The following is an 18,016-nucleotide window of genomic DNA, read 5'->3' on the forward strand; positions in this document are numbered from 1 at the left end:
GGGTGGAGCCCCTGCTCGATATTTCCACACTTTTCCCTCTCTTCTGCTGTCCACATCCAGAACACAAACATTCTTTCTGGCAGGTTCCAGAGGGCTGCAGGTTTTGTTCAAGGAGGAGGGTCCCGGTCAGGTCGTTGAGCAGATCCTTGTGGCATTTGCAGCAGTTCTGGGGCTCACCCTGGGTTTTGTGCTTCTTGCAGAGCTGAGCAAACCACAGCCACGCCTTTTTCCCCCACAGAATTGTCACCTTTGCAGCAGCTCGAGAGCTGTGAGAATCAAAGCCAAGGGGGCGGGGGGAGCCTCAGGTCCTGGCTGCCAGCTGGGGCTGGCCAGAGCAGGGCTGGCCAATGCCCATCCCTGTGCAGTGGGGCTGGGCCATGGCTGGGCCCCACACTTGGATGGCCACTGGCTTCAAGGAGGAGCAGTTTGGGAGCTCCTTCCTGCCTGGGGCTCCATTCCCGAGCTGCTCTTGCCAGCTCAGATCCTGCAGGGGATGAGGGAAAATGGAGAAGTGTGGAACAGGATTTCTCCCAAAACCAAATAAAACCAAAATGTCCCAACCCCTCAGGACAGAAACCCCGTGGGGGGATTGTGGGGAGCAGGAGAGAGAGGGGGAAGCCCCCCAAGAGCTTCTCAAGTGTTTCATGTGCAGGGTCTCATCCATCTCCTGGTTGCCAGCACTGAGGCCCTGCAGGGCTTTTGGGTGTTTTTGGGGTGGCTTTGGGTGTTTTTGGGGTGTCTGTGCCCTCCCTGACTGACACCAGCCCATGTCCATCCCCCTCCCCAGTCAGCCCCGCTGGGGTTTTTCCCCCACAGAATGATCCTGGTGGGCTGTGCAATGGGGCCGAGGGGCTGCACCTGTGAGGGTTCCCAAATGGGGATGGAGGGCTCCCAGATGGGCGGGGGCAGCCAATGAGGGGGTGTAGAGTGGGCGGGTCACACCCCAAATTGGGGCACCCCAGAGGTCACAGAGGTCACAGTGCCCCACTGAGGACAGAGGGGGTCGCCAGGGCCCCCCACCCACCCGGGACAGGGGTGTGCAGGATGTGCCCTACCCTGGACAGGGACTTCCTCAGGGAATGTGTCCAGGGACCCTGCCCAGAACCCCCATCCCCCAGGACAGGATCTCCCCTGCTGGGATGTGTCACCACTGGGACAAAATCCACCCAGAACGTGTCACCCCCAGAACAGGATCCCCTCAGGCAGGACCCCCTGGATGTGCCCCCCAGGACAGAACCCGCCCCCGTGTGACTCTCAGCACAAACGGCCTCTTCCTTCTGCTGCAGGAGAGAGAAAGGGAAAGTGTTGGGGGGGCTCAGCCGGACACCCCCAGCCCCCACAGCCTCCCCATCCCTCCCTGCAGACCCCCCACCCCCTTTTCTCCTTCCCTGGGCTCCCCCCAACCCGTTCCCTGCCCAGGTGCTCCCCAGGGTTTCTGAGCCAGGAACTGGGGATGAGGGAGCATGGCACAAAAGTGAGGAAAATGAGGAAAACAGAGAAATAAAGAGAGGAAAAGTCAAGGGCAGGGGAGGACACAGAGGCAGAGCTACCCAGGACCCCCATGTGATGCCAGCCCAGGAAAGGAGCACCCCAGGGGGTCAGGACGGGGTCACCCCAAAATCGGAGGCACCCAGGGAAGGAGCTGTGACCCACGGGCCTGCCCAGCCACTGCCCATCCCTGGCACCCCCATTCCCCTGGGAACCAAAGCATGGGACCCCAATTCCTTATGTCCCCCCTCTCTGGGATTCCCATCCCAGGAATGCTTTTCCCCAGGATCTCCATTCCCAAGGACCCCCAGCCCGGTAGATCCATTCCTGAGACCCCCATTCCCTTGGGGACCAGGATTCCCCCCTGACCCCGATTCCCCTGGCACCCCAATCCCAGGGATCCATCCCATGAACACAAATCCCAGGAGGCCACGTTGTTCTGGGACCCTCATCCCTGAGTCTGAACCCACCCAACCCTTGGGACCCCCATTCCCATGGGACCCCATCCCTGGCACCCCAATCCCCTGGACACCCAATCCTTGTTCCCCTGAACCACCTCAGCCTCCAAACTCTGGAAACATCCTGTCCCCACCATCAGCCTCATGTGTCACTGGGTCCCCATCCTGTCCCCACCCTGCCCCCACCAAGGGCCACCTACACATGAGGACGAGACGTGACCTCGCTTCCTGTCCCTGCATGGGAAGAGCCGCCAGCCAGGGGACAGGTGGCCACAGCAGCGAGTGACAGCCAGTGCCCATGGCCGGGGACAGCGGGATGGCCGGGAAGGTGGCGCTGCTCCTGTGGGGTGAGTGCCCCGGGCACGGGCCTGACGGCCCGGGGATGGGCCCCGGTGAGGCAGAGAGCGGTGGGGAGGGGGCACAGGGGGGCTGCGGGGTCCCCTGAGGTCCCCAAGGCCAGCAGAGCCAGGGCATGGGCATGGAGCCCAGTGTGAGCAGAGTCGTGGGGTGGCCCTGGGGACAGGAAGAGGGGAACTGGGATGTGGGGATGGCAACAGGGGGATCGAGATGGGGGGACAAGGATGTGGCAAAAGGAACCTTGGGGCTGGGGCAGCTGTGGGGACAGGGACAGGGAGACAGGGATGCAGGGCCAGGGACAAGGGCCACGTCCCATGCAGATGGGCCATGGGGACAGGTGCCATGGGAATGGGATCACGGGCACAGGGCCATGGGGATGTGGCCGTGGGGACAGGTGCTGTAGGGCTGGGGGAGGTGACCTGTGCACACATGGGGTGCCCACAGTGTCCCCATGTCCTGCCCCAGGCCAGGGTGACCGAGGTGTCCCTGTGCTCAAACCCTCCGTGCTACACCAGTGTTCCCGTGGGGACACTTTGGGGACAGACACCACACCAGGTGCCCCAGGTGCTGCTGTCCCCACGGTGCCACCCCCAGCCAGCCCTGTCCCTTCTCCCTTCCAGCCCAGACCCTCGGCCTCGCTGGTGAGTCCTCGGGGGATGCCATGTCCCTGCCCCGCTGTCCCCAGCCCCGTGGTGGCCCTGCCAGGCTGGTGTCCCCTGTCACCCGCAGGTGCCCAGAGCCCCCAGCTCCTGGTGGAGCCCCCCTGGAGGCCGGCGGCGCTGTGGAACCCGGTGACACTGACCTGCCAGGGCTCGGGGACCGCCGGTGACACCACCTGGTACAGGAACGGGCAGAGATGGGGACAGGAGGGACCCGACAGCTTCCGTGTCACCGAGAGTGGCACCTACCAGTGTGAGAGACCCGGGAATAGGTTCAGCCCCCCCGTGACAGTCTCAAATTGTGAGGGGGGTTTGAGTGTCCCCAGCCTGGCACCCGCGGGGACCCCGAGGACTCAGGGTGGGCTCAGCTCCATGGGTCACCCCTGGTGTGACCAGAGCCTGTCCCCTGCTCTGGGGACATCCCAGAGCATCCCAGTGCAGCGGGATCCCCGTGCTGGAATTGGGGACCCCTGCTGTGACCCAATGGGGGGTCCGTGTGACACCGGGTGTGACAGGTCCCCCCTGTCCCACAGACTGGCTGGTGCTGCAGGTGCCGGCGCGGGCGCTGCTGGAGGAGGACACGGTGACACTGCGCTGCCGGGGCTGGCGGAACGATCCGGTCACCTGGGTGTCCTTCTACCGCGACGGGAAGGAACTGTGGACGATCGGCGATGGCACCGAGCTGTCCCTGTCCCCTCTGCGGCTGAAACACAGCGGCCGCTACCACTGCGGGGGCTGGATGGGAACCTGGGGGTGGATGGAATCTACGCAGGTGACAGTGACAGTGCAGGGTGAGCACCCCACAGCCCCACCCCGACACACCCACAGCCCCCACGGGACCCCTCAGCCCTCCCTGGGAACCCCCCTGCCAGTTCCAGGTCAGCGATGGTGACAGCGTGGCCGAGAGCCCCGCATTGAACGTCACTGTCCTGGGTGAGCGGGACCCTCGGGCTGAGGGTGACCCCACCCACGGCATCCCCAATTCCACACATTCCCATCCCACCTCATCCCCCCACTCCATCCCCAGCCCAGCCCAGTTCACAGCCCCCACCACTGGGTGTCACAGACCAGGACAACTGGGACCGTCTGGCTCCAGGGATCCCAGCACATCCAAGCCCTGCATCCCTAAGCCCAGCTGTCACATCCCCCACTGTACACCAGGTCACATTCACCCTGCTGAGCGTGACCCTCCCAGGGCACGGGGACCCTTGGCATTGGGGTGACGCCCCCGTTGATGGCCTCATGGCCCCCATCACATCCCACCCACGCCATTCCGTGCCCCCCACCAGGTGACGGCCATCCCTGCCCTTGGACACAGCATCCCTCATCCCACCCTCACCTCACCCTCATCCCATCCTCATCCCCCACCCCTCACCCATCACATGCCCTCATCCCACACCACATGATGACCCTCAGCACCACGGGGTCACTGTCCTGGGTGAAGGAGACCCTCTGTCCCCAGGTGCCACCATGCAGACTCCCTCATCCCCCCACACCGGGTGCCAGCCCCTCCCCCGGCCTCAGCCCTGTCTGTGTCCCCGCAGTGCCCGTGGCCAATGCCACCATCACCCCCGGTCCCCCGGCACTCCAGGTGCGCCCAGGTGACCCCGTGACCCTGCGCTGCTCGGTGCAGGTGGGCTCAGCCCCTGTCACCTTCACCTGGCTGCGTGACGGGCACGAGGTGGCCCGGGGTCCCCTCCTGGAGCTTGGGGCCGTCGATGTGGGACATTCGGGCACCTACCAGTGCGTGGCCACCAACCAGCTGGGACAGGACGGGCACCGCGTGTTCCGGGCACTCAGCCCAGAGCTGGCCCTGGAGGTGACACCACAGGGACACTGGATCACAGGTGGGGTCACACGGGCTCACCGGGCTGTTCGGGACCCCCGGGGCTCAGGGTGACCCCGCTGTGTCCCCCTCTGTCCCCGGCAGTGGCTGTGAATGTCGGCAGGGCCCTCCTGTACCTGCTCCTGCTCCTGGCTGTCATCGGGGGCTGTCGCTGGTGGAACCGCCGGGGTGGGTGACAATGGGGGGACATGGGGGTCCCAGGGATTGGGGTGTAGCCACCAGAGTGGGGGGGCCATAGGGTGTCACCAACAGCTCCTGACTTGGGTGAAGCTGAGCCCCCAGAGACCTCAGCTGGGGCTCCTGGGGGATTTGGGGAGGCCCTGGAGGGTCGTGCAGGGATGTTGGGGGTTCTGTCAGGGGTTTTGGGGGAGTTTGGGGGCTCAGGGGGCAGTCAGGGGTCCCGAGGGTGTTCAAGGGCCCTGAGGCCCCCACAGTCACCCCTCCCCCCTCTTTCCTTTGCAGCCCTCAGGAAGGAGCAGGAAAGGTGAGTGGGGGGCTCCAGGTCTGACCCCCCATTTTACCCTCAGCGCAGGAAGCCCCGCACCCCCACAGACCCCCCCTTATCCCCGCAGGCCTCCCCAGGAGCCCTCGGCCCCCCCGGAGGAGGGGGCGGTGCTGGACCCGCACATCGTGGGCACCGAGAGGGCAGGGGGTGAGTACAGGGGGGCACAGGGACACGTCACCCACGGGTGTCACCCCCACCCAGGTCCCCAACCCCGGAGCCTCACTCAGGACACTCCACAGCCCCAGGGGACCACGAGGAGCTGCCGGGACCCCACGGGCGACAGCGGCACCGCAGGGACAGCTACGAGAACGAGCAGTGACACTGGGGACACTGGGGACACTGGGGACACTGGGGACACTGGTTACACTGGGGGCACTGGGGACACTGGGGACAATGGGGACACTGGGGACACTGGGGACAATGGGGACAATGGGGACTCTGGGGGCACTGGGGACACTGGGGACACTGGGGACACTGGGGACAATGGGGACACTGGGGACAATGGGGACAATGGGGACTCTGGGGGCACTGGGGACACTGGGGACACTGGGGACACTGGGGACACTGGGGACAATGGGGACTCTGGGGGCACTGGGGACACTGGGGACACTGGGGACACTGGGGACACTGGGGCACTGGGGACACTGGGGACACTGGGGACAATGGGGACACTGGGGACAATGGAGTTCCCTAACCGTGGGCACACCCCTTGTGTCCCCACCCCCTCGGCTCCTGTGGTTGCCCACCGTGCCCGGGAGGTGGCCACGACTGGGGGTCCCATGTGGGGCTGCCCAGAGCTCCCCGTTCCAGTGCTCCCAGTGCTCCCAGTATCCCCCAGGGCTCCCCATTCCCTCCCCCAGTGCCAGGGGGCACAGGACCCTTGTCCCTCTTACTGGACACAAACGCAGCTTTTGGATTAAAGCGGCAGAAATGGTTTTGGTTTGTTCAGCTCTGCCTGCTCAGCTCAGGAAGGAGGAGGGTCCCGGACAGGTCGTTGAGCAGATCCTTGTGGCATTTGCAGCAGTTCTGGGGCTCTCTCAGTGCCTCGGGCACAGGGACCAAATGATCAATTGCTGCATTTCCGCACTGGTTCCCTCGCAGCTGCCCCTGCAGGGGGGGTTTCAGCCAGCCCTGCTCTGAAAACCATCAAAGGCCCTCGCAGAGCCACTGCTTGGGCTCACCCTGGGTTTTGTGCTTCTTGCAGGGCTGAGCAAACCACAGCCACGCCTTTTCCCCCCCAGAATTGTCACCTTTGCAGCAGCTCGAGAGCTGCGAGAATCAAAGCCAAGGGGGCGGGGGGAGCCTCAGGTCCTGGCTGCCAGCTGGGGCTGGCCAGAGCAGGGCTGGCCAATGCCCATCCCTGTGCAGTGGCCAGGGTGAGGAGCTCCACAAAACCTTGCCGCCAACCAAAAAAATTCTTGTGGGCAGAGCTGGGGGCATCTGATCCCCTAAATGTGTCCAATGCTGCCACAGTGGCCCAAAATCCCTGGGAGAGGCAGCAGAGCCGAGTGTTTGTGCACAGGGATGGTTTAGCAGCAGAGCTGAACTTCAGGACCCCCGGCCCAAATTCCAACAGCTCGTTAAGAGTCTGCTCCACCTCCCTCTCCTGGGGCTGCTGTATCGGGACCAGCAGTGGCCCAGGAAGAGCAGCAGCTCCAAACGAGCTGTGGAGCCCCTGAGGAGCCCTGGCAGTGTCAGCAAGGAGCACCTGCTTTCCTCAGCATCCCAGGGGAATTCAGCATTCCCAAAGCTGCTGTGCCAGGGCTGGAGGAGGAAAAGGCAGTGAAAGGCTGAGGGTTTTCAGGAGTTGTGCTGGAAAGGCCCGAGAGGTGCTGTTGTGGAGCTGAGAGCTGCCTGGGGTTGGGTGGTGCCTTCCTTGCGTTGGGGATCAGGGAGAGCGGTGGCGGGTGTTGCGCAGGGTGTGTGCCTGGCCCCGGGACACTGCTCCGCTGCCCCTGGGCACTGGGATCCAAGCTGCTGCCTTGGTCTCTTCTGCCCGGGCGCTGCCGGTGCTGGTGCCGGGAGCGATTGGTGCAAAGCGTGAGTTTGCAAAAGGAGCGATTTCCCCTGGTCCCTCCCGCCCGAGGCCGCCATGGCCCCTGAGGGGTTCGAGCGGCACCGGGGCGCCCCCTGCTGGCCGGGATTGCTCCCTGCAGCGCCTCCTGCTGGCCGGGATTGCTCCCTGCAGCGCCCCCTGCTGGCCGGGAGTGCTCCCTGCACCGCCCCCTGCTGGCCGGGAGTGCTCCCTGCAGCGCCCCCTGCTGGCCGTGGCCAGAACTGCACCAAGGATGAACAAACAGCCCTGAGCGGGTTGGAAATTTCTGTTCTCGTGTTGTTTGTTCTGTTCTGTTCTATAAATTTCCCAGCAATGAGCTGTTATTCCTTTTCTTACATTTTTGCCTGCAAGCCCCATAATTTTCACAGTTATAACAATTTGGACGGATGGCTCCTATTTCCATTCCAGGAAGGTTCCTGCTTTCCTTGGCAGACGTTTCTCTTTTAAACCAAGACAGTTTCCAGCTCCTGGGATCCAGCGTGGATGGGGCAGACACTCCAAGAGCAGACAGGCTCAGACACTGGGCCACCTCATGCTCTGCCTTTGAAGCCCTTGGGCCACCATGATCCTTCTGCCAAGGTGGGACTCCTGGTCCCTCGGCCCCTCAGGAGCTGGGTTTGGCAGAGCGTCACTCTGTCCCCAGAGTGCCATGGCTGACAGACTGACTGACACATGGGGCCCTGTGTCACCAACAGCAAGGCCTGACCCATCCCTGTCACACACAGGTGTACCAAAATGTCTCGAGACATCCAACTTTTCCTGTCCCTGACACCCCACCCTGTGCCATGGCCTGATCCCCAGTGCCCTGGGAAAGGGGGAGGCTGCGGAACCCCCCCAGGGCCTTTGTGACCTCATGGTGTGGGGAACACGGCACAGGAGGGGATTGAGACAGGGCAGAAGGGAATCTAGAGCTCTGGTTTAGAGTGGCAGCCCAAAATTGGAGAATCCCATTCCTAAAGCGCCACAGAGCTGAACAAAGAAACACCATCTCTGCCAGTTGAACCAAAAAGCTGCATTTTGGTGCCAAAAAGAGGGAAACGAGTCCTGTGTTCCCCGGGCACTGGGAGGAGGGATGAGGAGCCGTGGGTGTACTGGGAGTGCTGAGAGGGGCATTGCAGAGGCACTGGGAGTACAGGGGAACTGGGAGAGAGAATGGGAACCTCCTGGATCTAGTGGGAGCAATGGAGAGGCACTGGGAGGGGAAACAGGGAGCTCTTGGGGGTACTGGGAGCACGGTGGGGAGGGAATGGGGAAATCTCTGAGGGTACTGGGAGCACTTGGATGTGGAATGGGGAGGCACTGGGGGCAGTGGAAGGGGGGTGGGGAGGCCCTTGGGGGTTCAGGGGCCATGGGGAGCTCTGGGTGCCCTGGTGACCCCTCACTTGTGCCCACCTACCCGTGAATGTTGGGCACCCATGGGAGCAGTGGGGGGGACACACACGGGTGGTTGCCCATGGGTGGGGTCCCCCAGTGCCCCCAGTTCCCCCAGTTCCCTCAGTTCCCCCAGTTCCCAGTCATGCCCCGAGTGTCACAGCACATTCCCGTAGATGTCCCCACATTCCCGAGGTCGCCCATGGGTTGCTGCCAGCTCTGCGTAGGTCACCTCGGGATCCTGGAGTGTGGTGGCACAGGGGGACACTGCGAGAGACACTGGCTGTGGCATCTGGGCACGGGGACACCCATGGGTGACGTGTCCCTGTGTCCCAGCCCGGACTCACCCCCCGTCTGCTTGGTGACCACGACGTGGGTGTACAGCACCTCCCCCTCCTCTGGGGGGGCCGGGGGCTCCGGGGGGGCCCTGAGGGAATCAAGGGGATGTGGGGGGGGGATGGGAGGTCTTGGGGGTTGGGGTGAAAGGGGCGAGCCCCCCACTCACCTTTCCTGCTGCTTCCTGGCAGCTGCAAAGGAAAGAGGGGAGGGGTAACTGTGGGGTCCCCATGGCCCCGACCCCTCTCAGGAATCCTCAAACCCCACTGCACCCTCAATTTCCCCCAGGACCCCTGAGCATCCTTGGAGCCCCCCAGAACCCCTGAATGACCCCAGTGCTCTGGACCCCCTGAGCTCCCAGAAGCTCAAGCCTGACAGGGAGGGGGACCCCCCAAATTGCCCTGGGATCACTGAAGGAACCCCCAAAATCCCTGCAAGACCCCCAAACACCACCCCAAATCCTTCAGGACCCTGAGCACAGGTCCTGAGCTCTCAGCACTGCCCAAGTCAGGAGCTCTGGGTGCCGCCCCATCACCCCCACATTTAGGAGTCCCCCAGCTCCCGGGGTCCCCATTGTCCCCATTGTCCCCATTGTCACCCACCCCTGTTGTGGCACCGGTGCCAGCCCACAGCTCCAGCCACGAGCAGGACCAGGAAGAGGAGGGACCCGCCAAGGCCTGCGGCCACTGCTGGGGACAGAAGGGACACATCAGGGTCACCTGTCACTGCAGGGCTCCTGCAATCCCAGTGAGCCCGTGTGACCCCACCTGTGATCCAGTGTCCCTGTGGTGTCACCTCCAGGGCCAGCTCTGGGCTGCGGGCCCGGAACACGCGGTGCCCGTCCTGTCCCAGCTGGTTGGTGGCCACGCACTGGTAGGTGCCCGAATGTCCCACATCGACGGCCCCAAGCTCCAGGAGGGGACCCCGGGCCACCTCCTGCCCGTCACGCAGCCAGGTGAAGGTGACAGGGGCTGAGCCCACCTGCACCGAGCAGCGCAGGGTCACGGGGTCACCTGGGCGCACCTGGAGTGCCGGGGGACCGGGGGTGATGGTGGCATTGGCCACGGGCACTGCGGGGACACAGACAGGGCTGAGGCCGGGGGAGGGGCTGGCACCCGGTGTGGGGGAGGGGGGGACGGGAGGGATGGGTTTGATGGGGAAATGTGGTGGATGGGGACACCCCATGGGGGGGTGAGGGGACACAGAGAGCGATGAGGGGACACAGGGCAGAGGCGGGGGGCACAGGAGAGATTTCTGGGGGTCAGGGATGTAGCCAGGTGGGGGTCCCGTGGGGGCTGTGGGGGCTCCCCGTGCCCATCCCCGCACTCACTGCGCACCGTGACGCCGAGCCGGGCGCTGCTCTTCCACACGGCCCCCCCCCTCGGAGCGCACCTCGCAGCTGTAATTGCCCGAGTGGGAGACCCCCACGGCGGGCACCAGGAGCTGCGGGGACCCCTGCGGGCCCCCCACCAACTGCCCGTGCCGATAGAAGCGGTACAGGAGGGGGGCTGGGGGCCGCAGGGGGCTGGGGGTGCTGAGGCAGCTGAGATTGAGGGGGGACCCCTCGGTGAGCTCGGGGGGACACTCCAGCAGCGGCACCGAGAAGAGCTCTGGGAAGGAGATGGGAGGGGGATTTGTGACCCCGAGTGCCTGGGGAGGGGCTGTGGGGGTGTCGGGGTGGGGCTGTGGGGTGCTCACCCTGCACTGTCACTGTCACCGGCGCCGAATTCTTCCACCACCCCAGGCTTCCCATCCAGCCCCTGCAGTGGTAGCGGCCGCTGTGGTTCAGCTGCAGAGGGGACAGGGACAGCTCGGGGCCATCGCCGATCGTCCACAGTTTGTTCCCGTCGCGGTAGAAGGACACCCAGGTGACCGAATTGTCCCGCCAGCCCCGGCAGCGCAGTGTCACCGTGTCCCCCTCCAGCAGCGCCCGCGCCGGCACCTGCAGCACCAGCCAGTCTGTGGGACAGGGGGGACCTGTCACAGCCGGTGTCACCCGGACCCCCCATTGGGTCACAGCAGGGGTCCCCAATTCCAGCACGGAGATCCCCCTGCACTGGGATGCTCTGGGATGTCCCCAGAGCAGGGGACAGGCTCTGGTCACACCAGGGGTGACCCATGGAGCTGAGCCCACCCTGAGCCCTCGGGGTCCCCGCTGGTGCCAGGGTGGGGACACCCAAACCCCCCTCACCATCTGAGACTGTCACGGGGGGGCTGAGCCTGGTCCTGGGTCTCTGACACTGGTAGGTGCCACTCTTGGTGACAGGGAAGCTGTCGCGTCCCGCCTGTCCCCATCTCTGCCCGTTCCTGTACCAGGTGGTGTCACCGGCGGTCCCCGAGCCCTGGCAGGTCAGTGTCACCCGGTCCCACAGCACCGCCGGCCTCCAGGGGGGCTCCACCAGGAGCTGGGGGCTCTGGGCACCTGCGGGTGACAGAGGACACCAGCCTGGCAGGGCCACCACGGGGCTGGGGACAGCGGGGCAGGGACATGGCATCCCCCGAGGACTCACCAGCGAGGCCGAGGGTCTGGGCTGGAAGGGAGAAGGGACAGGGATGGCTGGGGGTGGCACCGTGGGGACAGCGGGACCCGGGGGCGGGGAGTGGGGCTGTCCCCGAGCTGTCCCCGTCGAGGGAAAGTTCTCGGGGAAGGTCCCCAGCAGGTCTGGAGAGGCTCCCAGGGGACCGCCCTGTGTCACAGCCACCCATGCGCCACGTTCAGGTGGCACAGACAGGGGCAGCACGGCCACCACGGGTGAGGCAGGACATGGGGACACTGTGGACACCCCATGCTGGCACAGGTCACCCCCGCCAACCCCGCTTGTCCCCTTGCCCCTGTCCTCGAATCTCTGTCCTCCTGTTCCTGTCCCACAGCTGCCCCAGCCCCGTGGAGTCAAACCCCAGATCCCTGTCCCCACATTCCTGTCCCCACATTTCTGTCCCCCTGTCCCCACAACTCCGCTGACAATGGGGGCCACTGGCTCTGTCCCCCCCTGGCTCTGCTGGCCTTGGGGACCTCAGGGGACCCCGCAGCCCCCCTGTGCCCCCTCCCCACCGCTCTCTGCCTCACCGGGGCCCATCCCCGGGCCGTCAGGCCCGTGCCCGGGGCACTCACCCCACAGGAGCAGCGCCACCTTCCCGGCCATCCCGCTGTCCCCGGCCATGGGCACTGGCTGTCACTCGCTGCTGTGGCCACCTGTCCCCTCGCTGGCGGCTCTTCAGATAAAGGGGAAGGAAGAGAATTTACATCTTGTTCCCACGTGGTGCTGGCACACGGTGGGGGCAGGGTGGCCCCAGGCTGGGGACAGGCTGTGGGCAGGGTGGGGACAGGCCGGGGACAAGGCTGGGTGGCACAAGGTGGGACATGGAGTTGCCAGGAGTGGGGGTCTCAGAGGGTTTGGGGAGCCAGGGATGGAGTCCAGGGCAATGGGGGCTCCAGGGATTTGGGGTCATGGATGGGGGTCCCAGGGGTGAGGGCGCTTTGAGGGGTCCTGGGAGAATCAAAGTTCTGGGGGAAGGGAGATGGTCGGGGATGGAATTTCGGGGAGAGGGTTCCTTGGGAATTGGGGTCCCAGGCCATGGAGATCCTGGGCAATGGCAGTCCTGGGATGGGGGTCCCTAAGAGGGGGGGACATAAGGAATGGGGGTCCCATGTTCGGGTTCCCAGGGGAATGGGGATGTCAGGAATGGGCAGTGGCTGGGCAGGCCCCAGGGTCACAGCTCCTTCCCTGGGTGCCTCAAATTTTGGGGTGACCCCGGGCCCAGCACAGCCCCCAAAAGTGCTGCTGGTTCGGGGGGGCTCCCCAGGCTGATTCCGGGGGGCTCTGGGTCTGTGCCTCCCCCATCCCCCTGGGGCTTTTTCCTCTCTTCATTTTCCATTTCCTTCCTTTAATCCCTCAATTTCACAACTCCCCCGAGTTGGTGCCTTGATGATCCTGGGGGGCTCCTGAGCAGGGAACGGGTTGGGGGAACCCCAGGGTTGGGAAAGAAGTGGGTGAGGGGTCTGCAGGCAGGGGTGGGGAGGCTGTGGGGGATGGGCTTGTCCGCTTGCACACTTTCACTTTCTCTGAAAAATCTTCTTTCACTTTCATTTTCCCGTGAGAGTCACACGGGGTCGCGTTCTGTCCTGGGGATGGCATATCCAGGGGTGACACATCCAGGGGTGACACATCCAGGGGTGACACATCCAGGGGTGACACATCCAGGGGTCCTGTCCCCCTTCTCTGGGGTGTCCCTGTCCTGGAGCTGACACGTCCTGGGGTCCTGTCCCCGTTCTCTGGGGTGTCCCTGTGCTCGGGGTGACACATCCTGGGGTTCCTGTCCTGGGGACGAGCCGGAAAAGCTCGAGCAGCGGCTCTGCCCCGCGGCCGTGCCGGGGCTGGCGGAGGTGACCCCGGCTGGATGGCGACAGTGGCCTCGGACACGCTGTCGCAGCCACCCTCGGTCCCCGCAGCCCGCGACAGTCCCGGCCCTGGCAGCCGCGATCGCGACAGAGCCCCGAGCCCGGGACTCCGCTCCCGCAGCGCCGGGGGCTCCTCCCCGGGCTCCCGGGTCCCCTCCGCCCTCCCGGCACCTCCCTCCCGGCGCCCCGGGGCCGCGCCCGGCGGAGGCTCCGCAGCAGCTCCGGGGCTCAGACGCCGCTCGGGGAGCGCCGAATGCGGGGCTTTGGGCACCGGCGGGCACCGGGCAGGGCTGGAGCTGGCCCGGCCTTGGGGGGCGATTTGGGGACACCCCCGGCTCCGTGCCGGGGCTTTCGGGGCGCTCGGGGCTCCGGATCGGCCGAGGGGCTCGGCAGCTGCGGGATCGGTGCCCGCGGCCATCCCGAGGTCCCCGAGCCCTTGGCCGGTGTCACCGAGAGGGGACAAACAGCGAGCGGCAGCTCCTTCCCCTGCAGGGGCAGCTGCGAGGGAACCAGTGCGGAAATGCAGCAATTGATCATTTGGTGCCTGTGCCCGAGGCACTGAGAGAGCCCCAGAACTGCTGCAAATGCCACAAGGATCTGCTCAACGACCTGACCGGGACCCTCCTCCTTCCTGAGCTGAGCAGGCAGAGCTGAACAAACCAAAACCATTTCTGCCGCTTTAATCCAAAAGCTGCGTTTGTGTCCAGTAAGAGGGACAAGGGTCCTGTGCCCCCTGGCACTGGGGGAGGAAATGGGGAGCCCTGGGGGTACTGGGAGCACTGGGAGCACTGGAACGGGGAGCTCTGGGCAGCCCCACATGGGACCCCCCAGTGGTGGCCACCTCCCGGGCACGGTGGGCAACCATGGGACCCGACGGGGTGGGGACACAAGGGGTGTGCCCTCGGTTAGGGAACTCCAGTGTCCCCATTGTCCCCATTGTCCCCAGTGTCCCCAGTGTCCCCATTGTCCCCAGTGTCCCCAGTGTCCCCAGTGTCCCCAGTGTCCCCGTTGTCCCCAGGGTCCCCATTGTCCCCAGTGTCCCCATTGTCCCCAGTGTCCCCAGTGTCCCCAGTGTCCCCATTGTCCCCATTGTCCCCAGTGTCCCCAGTGTCCCCATTGTCCCCAGTGTCCCCAGTGTCCCCAGTGTCCCCAGTGTCCCCAGTGTCACTGCTCGTTCTCGTAGCTGTCCCTGCGGTGCCGCTGTCGCCCGTGGGGTCCCGGCAGCTCCTCGTGGTCCCCTGGGGCTGTGGAGTGTCCTGAGTGAGGCTCCGGGGTTGGGGACCTGGGTGGGGGTGACACCCGTGGGTGACGTGTCCCTGTGCCCCCCTGTACTCACCCCCTGCCCTCTCGGTGCCCACGATGTGCGGGTCCAGCACCGCCCCCTCCTCCGGGGGGGCCGAGGGCTCCTGGGGAGGCCTGCGGGGATAAGGGGGGGTCTGTGGGGGTGCGGGGCTTCCTGCGCTGAGGGTAAAATGGGGGGTCAGACCTGGAGCCCCCCACTCACCTTTCCTGCTCCTTCCTGAGGGCTGCAAAGGAAAGAGGGGGGAGGGGTGACTGAGGGGGCCTCAGGGCCCTTGAACACCCTCGGGACCCCTGACTGCCCCCTGAGCCCCCAAACTCCCCCAAAACCCCTGACAGAACCCCCAACATCCCTGCACGACCCTCCAGGGCCTCCCCAAATCCCCCAGGAGCCCCAGCTGAGGTCTCTGGGGGCTCAGCTTCACCCAAGTCAGGAGCTGTTGGTGACACCCTATGGCCCCCCCAGTCTGGGGGCTTCACCCCAATCCCTGGGACCCCCATGTCCCCCCATTGTCACCCACCCCGGCGGTTCCACCAGCGACAGCCCCCGATGACAGCCAGGAGCAGGAGCAGGTACAGGAGGGCCCTGCCGACATTCACAGCCACTGCCGGGGACAGAGGGGGACACAGCGGGGTCACCCTGAGCCCCGGGGGTCCCGAACAGCCCGGTGAGCCCGTGTGACCCCACCTGTGATCCAGTGTCCCTGTGGTGTCACCTCCAGGGCCAGCTCTGGGCTGAGTGCCCGGAACACGCGGTGCCCGTCCTGTCCCAGCTGGTTGGTGGCCACGCACTGGTAGGTGCCCGAATGTCCCACATCGACGGCCCCAAGCTCCAGGAGGGGACCCCGGGCCACCTCGTGCCCGTCACGCAGCCAGGTGAAGGTGACAGGGGCTGAGCCCACCTGCACCGAGCAGCGCAGGGTCACGGGGTCACCTGGGCGCACCTGGAGTGCCGGGGGACCGGGGGTGATGGTGGCATTGGCCACGGGCACTGCGGGGACACAGACAGGGCTGAGGCCGGGGGAGGGGCTGGCACCCGGTGTGGGGGGATGAGGGAGTCTGCATGGTGGCACCTGGGGACAGAGGGTCTCCTTCACCCAGGACAGTGACCCCGTGGTGCTGGGGGTCATCGTGTGGTGTGGGATGAGGGCATGTGATGGGTGAGGGGTGGGGGATGAGGATGGGATGAGGGTGAGGTGAGGGTGGGATGAGGGATGCTGTGTCCAAGGGCAGGGATGGCCGTCACCTGGTGGGGGGCACGGAATGGCGTGGGTGGGATGTGATGGGGGCCATGAGGCCATCAACGGGGGCGTCACCCCGATGCCAAGGGTCTCAGTGCCCTGGGAGGGTCACGCTCAGCAGGGTGAATGTGACCTGGTGTGCAGTGGGGGATGTGACAGCTGGGCTTAGGGATGCAGGGCTTGGATGTGCTGGGTGGGGATCCCTGGAGCCAGACGGTCCCAGTTGCCCCGGTCTGTGACACCCAGTGGTGGGGGCTGTGAACTGGGCTGGGCTGGGGATGGAGTGGGGGGATGAGGTGGGATGGGAATGTGTGGAATTGGGGATGCCGTGGGTGGGGTCACCCTCAGCCCGAGGGTCCCGCTCACCCAGGACAGTGACGTTCAATGCGGGGCTCTCGGCCACGCTGTCACCATCGCTGACCCGGCACCGGCAGGGGGGTTCCCAGGGAGGGCTGAGGGGTCCCGTGGGGGCTGTGGGGGTGTCGGGGTGGGGCTGTGGGGTGCTCACCCTGCACTGTCACTGTCACCTGCGTAGATTCCATCCACCCCCAGGTTCCCATCCAGCCCCCGCAGTGGTAGCGGCCGCTGTGGTTCAGCTGCAGAGGGGACAGGGACAGCTCGGGGCCATCGCCGATCGTCCTCAGTTTGTTCCCGTCGCGGTAGAAGGACACCCAGGTAACCGAATTGTCCCGCCAGCCCCGGCAGCGCAGTGTCACCGTGTCCCCCTCCAGCAGCGCCCGCGCCGGCACCTGCAGCACCAGCCAGTCTGTGGGACAGGGGGGACCTGTCACAGCCGGTGTCACCCGGACCCCCCATTGGGTCACAGCAGGGGTCCCCAGTTCCAGCACGGGGATCCCCCTGCACTGGGATGCTCTGGGATGTCCCCAGAGCAGGGGACAGGCTCTGGTCACACCAGGGGTGACCCATGGAGCTGAGCCCACCCTGAGCCCTCGGGGTCCCCGCGGGTGCCAGGCTGGGGACACCCAAACCCCCCTCACAATTTGAGACTGTCACGGGGGGGCTGAGCCCACTGCAGAATGTGTCACACGTGTAGTTCCCACTCTCGGTGACACGGAAGCTGTCGCCTCTCTGCTGTCCCCATCTCTGCCCGTCCTTGTACCAGGTGGTGACACCGGCGGTCCCCGAGCCCTGGCAGGTCAGTGTCACCCCGTCCCACAGCACCGCCGGCCTCCAGGGGGGCTCCACCAGGAGCTGGGGGCTCTGGGCACCTGCGGGTGACAGGGGACACCAGCCTGGCAGGGCCACCACGGGGCTGGGGACAGCGGGGCAGGGACATGGCATCCCCCGAGGACTCACCAGCGAGGCCGAGGGTCTGGGCTGGAAGGGAGAAGGGACAGGGCTGGCTGGGGGTGGCACCGTGGGGACAGCGGGACCCGTGGCCGGGAGTGGGGCTGTCTCCAGCTGTGAGCCCTCACCCCTGCCAACCCCACGGCCACATCCCCCTGGCCCTGTCCTCACGGTCCCCTTTTGATGTCACTGTCTCCGTGGCCTCATCCCCATGGTGCTTGTCCCCGTGTCCCTGTCCCCAAATCCCTGTCCCTATGTCCCAGTCCCCACAGCTTTCCCAGCTCCGAGGGACCAAACCCCACATCGCTGTCCCCAAATCGCTGCCCCCCTGTCCCTGTTCCTGTCCCACAACTCCGTACTCATCCTTGTCCCCAAATCTCTATTCCCGCATTTCTGTCCTTCCTTTCTGTCCCCCATTCCAGTTCCCCGTCCCTTGTCCGTCGTTGCCGTCCCCACATTCCTGTCCCACATCCCAGTTCCATCCCTTTCCCTTGTCCCTGTCCCCAGGGCCACCCCACAACCCCGCTCACACTGAGGGCCACTGCCTCTGTCCCCTCCTGGCTCTGCTGGCCTTGGGGACCTCAGGGGACCCCGCAGCCCCCCTGTGCCCCCTCCCCACCGCTCTCTGCCTCACCGGGGCCCATCCCCGGGGCGTCAGGCCCGTGCCCGGGGCACTCACCCCACAGGAGCAGC

Source organism: Sturnus vulgaris, chromosome 31, assembly GCF_052056855.1.
Source record: "Sturnus vulgaris isolate bStuVul1 chromosome 31, bStuVul1.hap1, whole genome shotgun sequence".
Taxonomy (NCBI): Eukaryota; Metazoa; Chordata; class Aves; order Passeriformes; family Sturnidae; genus Sturnus; species Sturnus vulgaris.